Source organism: Geotrypetes seraphini, chromosome 2 (assembly GCF_902459505.1).
Source record: "Geotrypetes seraphini chromosome 2, aGeoSer1.1, whole genome shotgun sequence".
Taxonomy (NCBI): Eukaryota; Metazoa; Chordata; class Amphibia; order Gymnophiona; family Dermophiidae; genus Geotrypetes; species Geotrypetes seraphini.
In genome coordinates, this window is record NC_047085.1 from 511,235,313 (window position 1) to 511,250,664 (window position 15,352).

The 15,352-nt window shown below is 44.3% G+C and overlaps 1 protein-coding gene across 9 annotated transcripts in view; it reads left to right on the forward strand.

Moving 5' to 3' along the window:
* The window catches only part of LOC117355233 (zinc finger protein 271-like), a 906,970-nt gene that overhangs the window by 220,321 nt on the left and 671,297 nt on the right, over window positions 1-15,352 (forward strand). The gene's annotated exons all lie outside the window — the stretch shown is intronic.

Here is a 15,352-nt window from a genome sequence, read left to right on the forward strand (position 1 = left end):
CATTTCTCCGCCCATTTCTCTAACTGACACAAGTCACTCTGGAGTTCCTCGCTATCCTTCTGCGATCTGATTGCCCGGTATAGCTTTGTGTCATCTGCAAACTTGATGATCTCACTGGTATGTTCCTTCTAGGTCATTGATGAAAATATTAAATAAGATGGGCCCAAGTACCGAGCCCTGGGGCACACCGCTAGTCCCAGTCTGAGAATTTCCCATTTATGCCCACTCTCTGCTTTCTGTTCTCCAGCCATTTGCCTATCCATCTTAGTATATCTCCCTCTATTCCATGGCTTTGTAGTTTCCTGAGAAGTCTTTCATATGGAACCTTGTTGAACGCTTTCTGGAAGTCCAAGTATATTATGTCCACTGATTCTCCACTATCAATTTGTTTGTTCACGGTCTCAAAAAATTGAAGTAAATTCATCAAACTTGATTTCCCTTTCCTGAAGCCTTGTTGACTGGCTCTCATCAGGTCGTGTGTATCCAAGTGCCGGACTATGCTATCTGTAATCAGTGCTTCAACCATCTTTCCAGGGATAGACATAACACTCACAGGTCTGTAGTTGCCCGGTTCTCCTCTTGATCCTTTTTTGAAAATTGGTGTGGCGTTCGCTATCTTCCAATCGTCCGGTATCTGTCCAGTTCTAATTGACAGGTTGTCAAGTTTTTGCAAAAGCTCTCCGATTTCAACCTTTAGTTTTTTTAAGATTCTTGGGTGAATTCCATCAGGTCCAGGGGATTTGTCACTTTTAAGATTGTCGATCTGGTAGTATATCTGGTCCAAGTCCACTTCTACTGTGGTGAGGCTGTTCTCTATAACTCCTTTGAACACTTTCGCTGCTTCTGGTATTGTTGGAGTGTCCTCCTTTGTAAAGACAGATGCAAAGAAGGAATTTAGTCTGTCTGCAATTTGTTTGTCTTCCTTGATGTACCCTTTTCTTCCCTGGTCATTCAGCGGTCCCACCGCCTCTTTTGCAGGTTTTTTTCCTTTTAAGTATATAAAGAAGGGCTTGAAATGTTTGGCCTCTCGCGCTATTTTCTCCTCATAGTCCTTTTTGGCATCCCTCACAGCCTTGTGACATTTCTTCTGATCATCTTTGTGTTTGTTCCAAGCTTTGGTTGTTTTCATGCGTTTCCATTTTTTAAAGGAGTCCTTTTCTTTTATGGCTTCCTTCACCTCTCTAGTAAGCCATGCCGGTTCTCTTTTGCGTTTAGTTTTCCTTTCTTTGGAAATCCGCGGAATATAGAGATTTTGTGCTTCCGTGATAGTATTTTTCAGTAGGGACCATGCCTGATCTACCATTTTAACTTTGTCCATCTTTTTCTTGAGCCGTTGTTTCAATGGCTCTCATGCTATTGTATCTTTCCTTTTTAAAGTTTAAGGTCATGGTAGGTTTTGGTACGTTTCCCTTTCCCGATGTCAAGTTTAAGGTTGATCATGTTGTGATCGTTTGTCCCCAGCGGGACCGTGACTTCTACTTCTTTTGTCGGTCCTGTAATGCCATTTAGGACCAAGTCCAAGGTAGCGTTTCCTCTCGTCGGCTCTCCTACCATTTGTTCCAGGAAGCAGTCCCCTAGCGCTTCCAGGAACTTGGCCTCCTTGCCGCAATTCGAGGTTCCCAGGTTCCAGTCTATCCCCAGGAAATTGAAGTCTCCCATGATTATTACATTACCTGTCTTACATTCTTGTTTATTTTCCTCTATCATTTCTGAGTCTGTCTCCTCCATCTGTCCTGGGGGTCGATAGTAAAGGCCAATTTTAGTGTCTGTCTAGGAATCTTGATCCAGAGGGACTCCAGCTTCTCCTTCCTTTCCGCTGTAGCCTCTCAAACAGATTCTACTCCTTCCTGAACATATAGGGCAATACCTCCACCTTTCTGCCCTACTCTATCTCTTCTGTATAGTTTGCATCCCTGTAGTACTGTGTCCCATTTGTTTTCATCATTCTACCATGTTTCTGTTATGCCAGTGATTTCCAGTTCATCGTGTCTTGCTATTGTCTCTAATTCTCCCATTTTGTTTCTCAGACTTCTAGCATTCGTATACATACATTTGAGTTCCCTTTGTGTTATCTTCTTGGACTTTCTAAGCTTAGCAGTCTCTACTGTTTCTTTCACGGTATCCTTTTCTGCTCCTGCGTTGTCTCCCTTATTTGCTTTGTGGTCGTCTCCTCCCGTGTCTGAGTAGTTGTCCGTAGTTCCTTCTTTGGGGCATCCGGTCTTCCTGGCCATCGACTGGTGGTCAACTGTCGGCTTTCCCCTGTCTTTTAGTTTAAAGCCTTCTTGATGGCCTTTTTCATGTTGCCTGACAATATTCTTGCTCCTTCCTTGTTGAGGTGTAGTCCGTCCTTTCTGTAGTACTTGCTTTTTCCCCAGAACTCCGTCCAGTTGCGCACAAAGTCAAAGCCTTCCTCTTCACACCATCGTCTCATCCAAGGCATTGATCGCTTGCAATTCACCTTGTCTCTTTCCATCCGCTCTTGGTATCGGGAGGATCTTGGAGAAAGCCATCTTCACCTCCCTGATCTTCAGTTTTTTTTCCAAGTGAGCAGAGCTGGCCCTTCATCTCTTCCCTGTCATACTTCCGTCCGCCCACATTGTTGGTTCCCACGTGGATAAACGCAGCAGTGTCCTTTCCCCCTGCCCGGTCTATGATCTTGTTGGCCACATCCTTCACTCTTGCTCCAGGCAGGCAGGTGATGATTCTATCCTCTCTCCTTCCTGCGGTGTGGCTGTCCACATGACGTATAATGGAGTCTTACGATGATCCCCATCTTCTTTATTCGGAGGTTCCTTGGGGGGTCGTAAATCCATGTCCATGGTGTAGGGCCAATCTTCTTCCTCCTGCGATACACTTGAAGTTGTTTTCGGCTCTTTGTGTGGGGGGACGTCTTCATGCGTTTTCTCTCTTTCTCCTGGTGTACGGTCGTCCCCTATCTCAGCTTCAGTCTCTTCTGAATTTGTAGGGGTGTCTTCTCTCCTCTCGTCCAGGCCATTTTCCTGGGTTGCGCGGGTACAGTTCTCCAGCCCTGGGATCTCCACATGTTGCTGGTGAGCTTCCTCGATGAATCTTTCTAGCTCCTTGACCTCTTCGTTTGCCCTGAACTCCACTAGAAACTTCTCCTGTTCGCGGATTCTGTCTTCAAAGGTGAGGAGTTTTTAGTTCCATCACTGTCTCCTCTAGTAGCTGTCTTGCCATTTCAACCTATCCAGCTCCATGCACTGACTGCAAATGTATGTCCGAGTCCCTGTAGGAAGGTAGTCATACATATTGCAGCTGGTACAGAAGACTGGAAAGCTCATCTTCTGACTTCCTTGGGCTTCCATTTCTTGCTTCCCTTCTGAGTTGTCTGAGTGATTTGTTGTGTGTTGACTGGATGATTTCTGATTTCCTGTCTGCTGTCTTCCTGTTGACTTGATTACTGAAGCTTCTCGTTTGTGAGCTAACCAAATATATTATCAACCACCTCCAAAACATTCAAAATACAGCTATTAATACTTTTGTAGAGGCTGGGAGATCTTGTCATGCCTTTTACTGAGGTTTATCTTAGTACTTGGATAACTTATTGATCCCTTACCATCCCACTTTAAGATCTTAGAACCAGGACCATCTTATCCTGTCTATATCTTGAGTAAAAAATTGGATCCTACTAGAGCAGGGATGTCCAAGCTTTTGGCTTCCCTGGGCTGCATTGGAAGAAAAAAAAAATTGGGGCTGCACAAACACTTAATGCTAGCTGATGAGCGCAAAAAAAAAAAAAAAGGTTGAGCAGGTCCCAAATTTGCAATCACTAATATAGAAGATGTACCGTATTTTTCGCTGTATAAGATGCACCCACCTGTAGAGGAGGAAAAACCAAGAAAAAAAATATTCTGAACCAAATGGTGTGCCCTGTACCCTGTCCCCCCTCTGGTCTAGTGGTAGGCCGGGATAGGGTACAGAGCACGTCTAGTGGTGGGCATGTCTAATGGTAGGTACATGTAGTGGCAACCAGCCAGCCTCACCCTGTATCTTTTGTAAATGACCCACCCGACGTTGCCCCCCACCTGTGGTACCTTTTAGCCTGGTTTTCCAGCGGTGTATGGGCCGGCAGGAGCGTGCTTTCTGCACTCCTGCTTGAACCTGCGCCGCTTCTGAATGGCTGCTGTCAGTTCTCGCAAGGGGCAAGTAAGAAAAAAGCACTGTTTCTTGTAGAGTTCCAATGAGCCCAGGAGAGCAATGGGATGGCCTACCGAATGCCATTGAGGGAGCGAAGCATTCTTCTCAGCATGGAGGGTATAGTTTCATTCACCAGATAGCCCGGGGTCCCCTCTAAGTGCTCTGACACTAAGTGCTCACTGGATGTGCACCGGCTTTTGTTGCGGTACTTGAAGGCCATGAATGAGTTTCAGGTTTCCTACCACCTGTTCTGGTGCTCTGGCAACTAAAATTCAATGTGAAGAAGTGCAGAGTGATGTGTTTGGGAGATAGAAATCCGAGGGAACCGTATGTGCTGGGAGGTGAGAGGCTGATAAGCACTGACGGAGAGAGGGACCTTGGGATGATTATGTCTGAGGATCTAAAGGCAGCTAAACAGTGTGATAAGGCAGTGACTGTAGCCAGAAGGATGCTAGGCTGTATAGAAAGAGGAATAATCAGCAGAAGAAGGGAGGTGTTGATGCCTCTATATAGTGAATGTAAAGATGTCCAAAAATGTAAGACAGGAACAGCATAGACCGATCAGTGAAGATAAGTGGAATATTTCCTCTATTATTTAATTTTCGTTGGCACATTACAGCACAACATAAGACTTTATCACATAATGAAGGTTTTTTGCCAGTGAGGTGAACGCTCAACCACCTCTTTGAGCCGTTTTGGTGAGGTGGGAGGGCCCTTTCTGAGGCTTTTTCCTTCATTTTTTGGATTGAGTTAGGTATATAGAACAATGGTTAGACTGCACTTAGAATATTGTGTCCAACACTGGTCTCCATACCTTAAGAGAGATATAACTCTGTTGGAGAAAGCGCAGAGGCGAGCCACGAAACTTGTCAAAGGAATGGAGCATTTGAGCTACAAAGAACGACTCAGGAAGCTGGGACTGTTTACCCTCGAGAAAAGAAGACTGAGAGGCGATTTGATAGGAACTTTTAAAATATTAAAAGGATTTGATAAAATAGATTAAGAAGAAGCATTGCTAACATTTTCAGATGTGACACAGACAAGAGGCCATAGCCTGAAACTGAGTGGCAGCAGGTTCAGGACAAATGCCAGGAAGTTCTGTTTCACACAGCGAGTGGTGGGTGCTTGGAATGCACTCCCAGAGGAGGTTGTGACGGAAACTACGGTACTGGGATTTAAGCGCAAGTTGGATGCACACCTTCTTGCATATCATATTGAGGGATACGGTAAAGTCGGGTCTCCAAAAGGGAGTACCTAAATGGGCCGCCGCGTGTGCGGAGTACTGGACTAGATGGACCTTGGTCTGATCCGGTGAAGGCGTTTCTTATGTTCTTATATGCTGTTCCTGTCTTACATTTTTGGACATCTTCACATTCAGTGCTGAAAGTGTTTACTCTATCATACATTGGTTTTTCATCACATCTGGGTTACCAGCGGATGCCTCTATATAGGTCATTGATAAGGCTGCTCTTTGAGTATTGTGTTCAATTTTGGAGGCCATCTCTGGTGAAGGATATAATAAGACTTGAAGTGGTCCAGAGGCAGGCAATGAAAATGGTAAAGGGTGTGAACCAAAAAAAGTATGAGAAGAGACGGGAAGACCTAAATATGTCTACTCTGGAGGAGAGGAGGGACAGGGGAGATATGATATAGGCGTTTAAATTCTTGAAAGGTATTAATATAGAACCAAATCGTTTCCAGAGAAGAGAAACCAGACAACGTCCAGATGAGCATCTAAAGAGCCTCTCAGAGACTTCGGACTCAAACAAGAAAGACCGGCAATCTGAGCCCCCAGAGAGCCGATGGCCAGGCCTTTTTTCAGAGGTATCAACATCAAAATTGGATCCTCATGCTTCTGGACACACCACGCTTGATAACATCTCCAAGCCTTCACATAGGCTGCCACAGTGCATAATTTGAGGTTGCAGGTCAGAAGACTCAAGAGCAGTGTTAGGAAATTGTTTTTCATGGAGAGGGTGATAGATTGCTGGAATGCCCTCCCAAGGGAAGTGGTGGAGAGGAAAACGGTGATGGAATTCAAAAAAGCGTGGGATAAACACAGAGGATCTCTAATTAGTGAATTAATGGTATAAATTAAAGAACTAAGGCTGGTATTGAAGAGACTTGTACGGTTTGAGTCCCATATAGTAACTGTGAGTAACATAGTAAATGAGAGCAGCTAAAGACCTGAACGGTCCATCCAGTCTGCCCATTAAAAAATACATGACTTTATCTGCCATCATTTACCTCTCTGAAAACAGGTGCAGTGCCCACAAACTGGAAGTCAGCAGTCATCGGACCGATCTTGAAAAAACCCATGCTGGACCCTAACGTACCCAGCAACTTTAGACCTGTCTCCAACCTACCCTTCATCTCCCAAGATCCTAGTAAAAACAGTATTGAACCAATTACACTCCTTCATCGATAAACAAAGAGCCCTATCCCCCTTCCAATCGGGATTCAGGAAATTTCATAGTAGTGAAACCATCCTTCTCTACATCATTGATGACTGCTGGAAACTCATAGATAAGGGTAAAGATGTCCTTCTAGTGCTGCTGGATCACAGCACGGCGTTCAACACTATTGACCATCCTCTCATTGAGCGGCTCTCTGAAATCGGAATCTGAGACACTGTGTTATGATGGTTCACCTCCTTTCTGAATAGAAGATCCCAAAATGTACTGCTCAATAATGCGCTATCGAAACCGATCAAATACAGTGTTCAACAGGGGGCTCTGCTATCCCCCCTATTATTCAGTCTCTACATAGGCCAGTCCTAGACATAGCCCATGAATATCAAATACAGATTCACTCCTTTGCAGACAACATCCAATATACCTACCGCTAGGAGAAAACCAAGACACCCAGATCGCGAAACTCCTAAAATGCCTCTCGGAAATCAAAAACTGGATGACTGCCAACAAATTGCAACTAAACTCCTCCAAAACGGATCTCCTTTGGATCTGCAAAGAACATTGCAACTGCACCCATCCCTCACTATGCTGGTACTCGACTACCTATGACCACGCATGCAGCCTAGGAATACTCCTTCACGTTAACCTGTCAGTTTCCAACCATGTCTCTTAGGTGGTATCTTCCTCATTTTACTACCTACGTCAACTCTGAAAAATAAGGAACTGCTTCTCTGAATCTGACTTAACCCAACTATTCTATGCCTTAGTCCATTCCCGCATGGACTACTGCAACGCCCTATTCAATGGTCTCACAGCAAACAACATACAACGTGCCCAGTGTGTACAAAATGCAACAATTGGACTTCTAAAAGCCTGTCTTCCAGGCTCTGTCATTCTGCCCATTGCTAAACTAGTGTCTTCAAGGGCTTGATGCTAGCGTTCAAATATTTGCATGACATGACGCTGATCTACGTGATAGCAAAGATTCCTCCACATGTGCCAAACAGGATGAAATATGCCTCCTGGTCGTGCCCTTCAACTGCAGACTTCCAAATGACATTCCTACTCCTACTTCATACCGAACCACTGGAATGAACTGCCCCCGCAGATCAGATCCCTTGAAGGACTCCTCAGCTTTAGGAAAGCAATAAAAACAGACCTCTTTACCTAACTCCCCTGCCCAAGACCGATGGATTACAAAGAAATGTATATTGGTACTAGATCCCAGTATGTATCACGTTAGAAAAAAACTAGTATTGAAACATCTTCCACTGTAACTATGGCAAATTTAACCTGTAACTATACATTATGTTTATTGGTATTAGATCCCTAATGTGTGTCTAGTTAGGATAAAACTTGTATTGAAAAATGTACTCTGTTGAGGATAAGTATGACAAACTTTAACCTCTGAACTCTATTTTATGTTTATTGATATTAGACCCCTACTATCAGCTGGCCGTCTTGCATTTCGAGCATCTTCTCGGGAATCAGGCAGTGCGTGTCTTTTAAGACAATGCCACAACAATGGCCTATGTCATTCAACAGGATGGCAGCAGGAGCTCGTCTCTGCACAAGGAAGCCCAGTTTCTCTTTCAGTGAGTGGAAAACCATCTCATGGCAACTTCAGCAGAACACATGACAGGAGTGGATAATGTCCAGGTGGATTATCTCAGCCATCAGACTCTGGATCCACGGGAATGGTCCCTGACCCAGAGAGTCTTCAGCTCATAATAGAACATTGGGTTTGTCCAACATTTGATCTTATGGCATCGGCTGCCAACAAGAAGGCAGATCGGTTCTTCAGCCTCCGTTGTGAGCCAGGAAGTGAAGGCTTGGATGTGCTGGTGCAGCCCTGCCCGCTGGAGGTTCTTCTTTGTCTTCCCTCTTTGGCCTATGATAGGCTGTCTGCTGAGATGGATGAAGGCGCACATACTGGCCGAGACAGCCGTGGTATGCCGACCTGGTTCATTTGCAGCTGGATCAGGGCTCAGGCTTCCCTGCATGCTTACATTCCACATTCCAGACTGCTTTGATCTTACGGCCTGGCTATTGAGCGTGCAGCCGTAGTCCGAAGAGGCTATTCTTCAGGCATAATAGCTACTCTTTTGCACAGCAAAAAGAAGTCAACTGTGGCAGCCTATGTGAAGGCTTGGAGATGTTATCAAGCGTGGTGTGTCCAGAAGCATGAGGATCCAATTTTGATGTTGATACCTCTGTAAAAAGGCCTGGCCGTCGGCTCTCTGGGGGCTCAGATTGCCGGTCTTTCTTGTTTGAGTCCGAAGTCTCTGAGAGGCTCTTTAGATGCTCATCTGGACGTTGTCTGGTTTCTTAGACTATGACTACCCTGTCCAACTTGGAATCTCAATCCAGTTCTCCAATTGCAGGCTTTTCTGCCCTATGAGTTTCTGGAGCAGGCGTCCTTAATGGATTTTGCTGTTAAGATAGTTCTCTTAGTGGCCATTACTTCAGCCTAAAGCCTTCAGCTTCTGGCTTTAACCTGCAGAGATTCTTTTCTTTGGATTACAGATTCATGCGTGTTCCCTCCTTTCTCTCGAAAGTGATCTCTAGTTTCCACATCAACCAGCCCACTTTTACTTCCTCAGATTCTAGAAAGCAGGACCGAGTGTTGCATTTGCTGGATGTGAACCGGCTTTTGTTGCAGCACGGAGGTGAAGAACGAGTTTTGGGTTTCTGACCACCTGTTAGTACTGGTGGGTCCTGCCTTTAAGCGTAGCCAAGCTTCAAAATCCGCTATTTCATCTGCCTACATTGCCACTGGAAAGAAGCCCCCTCTTTCTATGAGGGCTCGTTCTACTAGAGGCATTTCCTCCTCTTGAGTAGAGTCGTCGTCAATCTCTTTGGAGATGTGCAGGGCTATTACCTGGTCCACCTTGCATACCTTTACCAAGTTTTACAGAATCAATGTGGCGGCTAAGCAGGATGCTGCTTTTGGTTCCTCTGTTTTGACAGCAGGCTCGCTAATCTTCTATTGTATAAATCCATGCTCTATTCCTGTAGAGTTGGGGTGGGACTGATGAGCCTGCTGTCAAAACAGAGGAACTAAAAGCAGCATCCTCCTGGGAGTTGCTGATTGGCCGATTGTTTGCCTTGATAAGTATTGGTAAGCTGGAGGTGTTATGCACTTTGCCTTGGGGGTCCCTAGCTGTGACACTTTCCTCTGTTAGTGCAGGCTGTGTCTCTTTGTAGCACAGTTTCTTTCAGATTTACACTGTTTAATAAACCTGTTTCAATTGTTGATGATTGCTTTGACTTTCATGTTATGAGCAGCTTAGACTTATTTGTTGGGGAGTGTCCCTGTACCCCTCCATTTGGTCTATGTCCTCTACAGGTGTTAACTGTCTCCTTTTGAACGAACTGGAGTCCTTAGGGCAGTCCAGAGGTAAGAGGGGAGGGTCTGAAAAAATAATGTAAATGAGCCTTCCTACAAGCAATCTCAAGACAAGGGATGCATAACCCTCTTGTCCAGGAACAGAGCTTTGATTTACAAGAAAGAAGATTAGCAAAGGTAAGAACCTAATCTTTCATTATCCCTAGGACAAGCAGGCAGCATATTCTCACATATGGGAGATGTCAACCATGGAGCCCGGTACGGACAGTATGAAAAGTGAACTGTCGCTTAAAGTTTTAAGAAACTTTATGACTGCCCACACTGCGCATACGCGACTGCCTTCCCGCCCGATGAGGCTCACGGTACCTCAATTCTTCGTTTTCCGCGGATCGAAGAAGTACCTTTTTGACTGGATTCTGTTCAGTCTGCGTTGCCTTCCTACTTTTGCATTTGTTTTATTTTGTTATTTTTCTTTTTCATGCTATCTTGACTTTGCGATCTACCGGGCCGATCAACCTTCCTCTCCCCCACGTTAATTCTGCCGTCGGAGAGGAAGTTCGGGCCAGCCAATCGCTGCCTGGCTGGGCCGGAACTTCCTCTGCTACGGCAGAATTGACGTCGAAGAGAGGAATGCTGGTTGGCCCGACACAGGGAAGCAGGGAGAGCTTGAGGAGGCGGCGGCAGCTTTGGGGCCTGTTACCTGATGGCGGCGGCGGCTTGGGGGCCTATTCCCCGATGGTGGCAGCAGTGGCTTGGTGGAGGGCAGGGAGAAAGAAAGAAAGGGGGCAGACAGGGAGAAAGAAGGGAAACAGAAAAAAAGAAAGGGAGACAGGGAGAAAGAAAGGGCAGGGAGAGAGGAAGAAAAAGTTGGGGGAGGAAATGAGGTCTAGAGGAGAGGAAGCATACAGGCTGAAAGAAGGGAAGAAAGATTGGATGCACAGTTAAAAGAAGAAAGTGCAACCAGAGACTCATGAAATCACCAGACAACAAAGGTAGGAAAAATGATTTTATTTTCAATTTAGTGATCAAAATGTGTCTGAATTTATATCTGCTGTCTATATTTTGCACTATGGCCCCCTATTACTAAACCACAATAGCGTTTTTTAGCACAGGGAGCCTATGAGCGTCGAGAGCAGCACTGGGCATTCAGTGCAGTTCCCTGCGCTAAAAACTGCTATTGTGGTTTAATAAAAAGGGAGGGGGTATATTTGTCTATTTTTGTATGGTTGTTACTCAGGTGATAGTACATAGAGTCATCTGCCTTGACCTCTTTGAAAAAACCCCGGAATAGGAATGATAATTAACATTTTCTCAGCGTACAGTGTGCTTTGTGGTTTTTTTTTAATTTTAATGTTGGTAGATCATTTTGCCTTGGTCATTTTAAAAGTAGCTCGCAAGCCCAAAAAGTGTGGGCACCCCTGCTCTAGTGAATCCATGTTGCCTCCGGTCCTGTAATCCACAGGAGTTTAGAAACTTCACCATTCTCTGTTTTAAAAGCATTTCCATTAATTTGCTTACCACAGAAGTCAGACTTTCAGGCCTGTAATTCCCGACTTCTGCTTTACTTTCACTTTTACTTTTGTGGAGAGGGACCACATCCGCCCTTCTCCAGTCTCTTGTACCACTCCCGACTAAAGGTCAGTCAGCGGAGCTACCAGAACTTCCCTAAGTTCCTTCAGCACACCCGGATGTGTCCCATCCGGCCCCATCGCTTTTCTAATTTTATTTTAGCTAGCATCTCATGAACACAGTCTCTGATGCTTTTCAGCTGTCCTCTACAGCGTCTGCTCCGTTGGTAGCTATGAGACGCCTAGCATGGCTGAGACTCTCTGATATGGACATCAATCTCCCAAATAGATTGGCCAATATTTCTTGCCTAGGGAGGGAGTTGTTTGGCGATGCCATTGAGATAACCGCACAAAAATTGGCTCAACATGAACAGGCTTGGAGTTTCCTTCTTCAAGGAAGTCTACTAAACAAGCGTCTTCAAATTGGAGACAATCCTCTTCTACACCCTCTGCTTCTGGGCAGCCACCGCAATAGAAGCAAACATAACAGCGGCCTAAGACTGCTTCAATGGCAGTTCCTCATCACTCTGCCCAATTCTTCTAGAGTATTTCTGGGTGGTATGTGAAAAGGATTCAGGTCCCAATTCCTGCCCCATACTTTCTCTGTCTCTGTCATATGTAAGTCAGGTACCTGGGGACACATCTTAAAGACCAGAAATCGTCTTCCAAAACATGTCCGTCTTTTATTATGAGTTTCACATATTTATACGAATCAGGTTTGCCAGCATGTGTCAGCATGTGACGTAAATACAAACCATATATGGAAGGTCACATGAAACTTTAAACACATCAGCATTTTTCCTAGCTAGAGATTGAAGTCCACAGAGGGTCAGAAAAAGCCTTAACCAGCAGAGCTTCTTAACTAAATCTGTCTGTAAATATGGCTTAACAAAACAATTGAATTCACTTCACATTATCTCTGTTTAAACATTACCTGTCCTTGTACCATCTTCAAAGAAGGGAAAGATAAACAGGGCCTACCTTTGCATCTTTAAACAACATATGCCTAAGGACACTTACTAAAGTTCTGATACGTGTCCGTTCAATTCCCCTCTTACGTCATGTAAATGACGTCATAAATATACAGCATGAGCTGGAAGGGAGTGATACCCTAGGTATGTCTCTCAAGGAGGGGTCTTTTAGGAGCTGTAATACGAATAACACAGTACATGAGCAGTCAAGACAAGAGTGCAAATAATAAGAGATTATAACAATTACCCAACCCTGCATTCAACTAAAGTGCTGATCCCAAGAATTAGATAAATCAGAGTTACATTTGAACTCAGCAAAGAGGTCTGCTAATTTCTGAATGTCCATAGGAGGACCTATATTGTCAGAAAGAAAAGTACAACAGCATAAAATACTGGGAAGAATTTTTCAGCTAGAATCCTAGCTAGGGCCATATGATTTTGAGAACCATCTGAGAAGTGGAGCCTAATTGATCAGTAATACCTTGCAAGGCGTCCCTAGAATAGTTCACAAAGCGTTGCTGATTATAATAATTTTAATTAATCCAATCAACATTCTTATTAATAGTAATAAAGGGAATAAGGAACTCAAACCCAGCCTTAACCTGAGCTCGGGCCTTAAATTCATCTGGGACCCCTCTTGGGACCCCTATAGCATCTATGTATACATGTGATCAGATTTATATCAAGACAAATAAAAGGAAAAACCATGTGAATAGGAAGGATGCCTTTCAGAAAGATATGCAGGAGCATGGTAACCTTAACTAAAGTGCACTGGCCTATCCACTGGCTGGGTAGCTTAACAGGGAGCCAAAAGTCTCCATAAAGCCAGTAAATATCAAATCTGATGCAGCAACAATGGGGCATACCTATGAGCCAAGACAGAACAATAACCTGGGGGTAAATTGCCTACAAAACTACCCTGTGTCAGATTAGAAACATGACATGTGTAATTGCCCTTATAGATGGTAACGGCAATATCAAGCTTCTGCTGTCCTGGCAACAAAGGGTATTTAGAACACTGCAGTGCACAAAGAGGATAGGTAAAATTAGAGGAGATACTGGTAAATAACCCAGAAAGGCATGGTTGGATACCAGGAGGGAGGTCCAGAGGTACGGTTCCTAGATGGGGTCTAGCTTGAGCACATATGTAACAATTACTCTTATTATGTTGATCAACAGTGAATTTCATCCATTCTAACCAAAGGTTACGTTCTGAAAACCCTACCTCAACAGCCACAATATCTTCAAAAGTGGGATTGGCAATAGCCATCATGTCAGTAAGTTTATTGAATGTAGGGGCCAGTGGGTTAGTATTTTTTGAGGCCCCCACAAGATGGCGGGAGAGGATGAGTGGAGGTAGATAGATCCCGTAAGAAAACTGATGATAGCTAGACCCACCCTTAAACCACATGTCCATAATGTACATACCTTCATCAGTAGGTCTAGGGTTGTCAATAGTAAGAGAAAGCTTAATAATTTGTACAGGAACACTTTTCCTATAACAGTGTCCAACCTTATGAAGGGTCATACAAGTAAGCAGTGATTTACCATTTTGTTCCACTGTTTTTCAGAGTATTTTCTAGTTTATAAGCCCAGTCAGTATCAATATTCCACCCTACCACTCCCCAGAATGCACACTTAACCCCCAACGTGAGTCAGTAACATATACATATATGTCCTTAGTTTTAGGAATCTCTGAGGACCAATGGCACAGCCTTGGGATATCAATTGATGAACAGTCCACAATGTCACAATACTCAAAGGAGAAGGTGGCAACTTGCACACTGCTGGAATTATACCAAAGGGTAGCATACTATCGGTCTTTTCTGGATTCCAATTGAAGGACAGCCTTTGCGAGGGAGTAGTCCAGCTTGACGTCGTGTTCGCAAAGAGGTGTCGGGGGTGCTGTTTACAGCAGGAGTGTCATTTACAGATGGGTATGGGCAGAAAGTGTCGTGAACCCAGAACACATCATCCCTGTAGACCCAGTTAGAAATGATCCATACAGGGAGAAAAACTAGCAGCAGCGGTGCCAGTGAGAGAATGATAAAGTTGGTAGAATGCTGCAATGAGATCATTATGTTGTTCCACTGGAGGAGGTGAAATCTGCGCAGGGAAGACTTGCTTCTGGGGTTTTAGGTTAACCCTCTTCAAGCGACTTGCGTGGATCCAAACAGGAAACTCCTCAGTGAGTGCAGCGGGCCTGGTCACAGCGATCACAGTAGTGGGAAGGCCAAAGGGGAAATCCGTCTGCTTCCGATCCTTGGAAAGCTGCTGGATAATCACCAGGCTGGAAAAAATGGGTAGGAATCTGTGGAGAGAAAGGAGAAGTGCAAGACACGTTTCTTTGAACAAGCCCTAATATTTCAATTAGCTTTTGGACGTATTCCTCCTGTATCAAGGGAAAATCTACCCATGGGGCGGGGAAAAGTCATCCCGTGAGAATCTCAAAGGGAGAGCAGCCAGATGTCAGTGCATACAGAAAGAGATACTTGAAAAGTGATGCTTGAAAAGCATTCCAAATATCATTCAGCAGCTGTACTCCAATGTGATCCAAATAAGAGATAGAAAACAAGAGAAACCATGTTGCCTGTACTGAATGTGGCAACATGTAACAATACCAATTCATTCACTTAGCACAGCCATGGCAAAAGAGAGACAATACTCAGTTACTTAAGGTTCTTAATTGAACAATCCAAAAAGATATGTTTTTGTGTGCTGCATATAACTATTATGCACCTCAGAGAGACCATACTGATGTACTGAATGTATTCAGAAATGTATACTGAATGGATCATATGTAGGGAACACCACGAAATAAATGCTGTATAAAGTAAAACTTTTTCTTATAACCCAACACATTGATATTAAAAAACCAAAACAACAAATAAT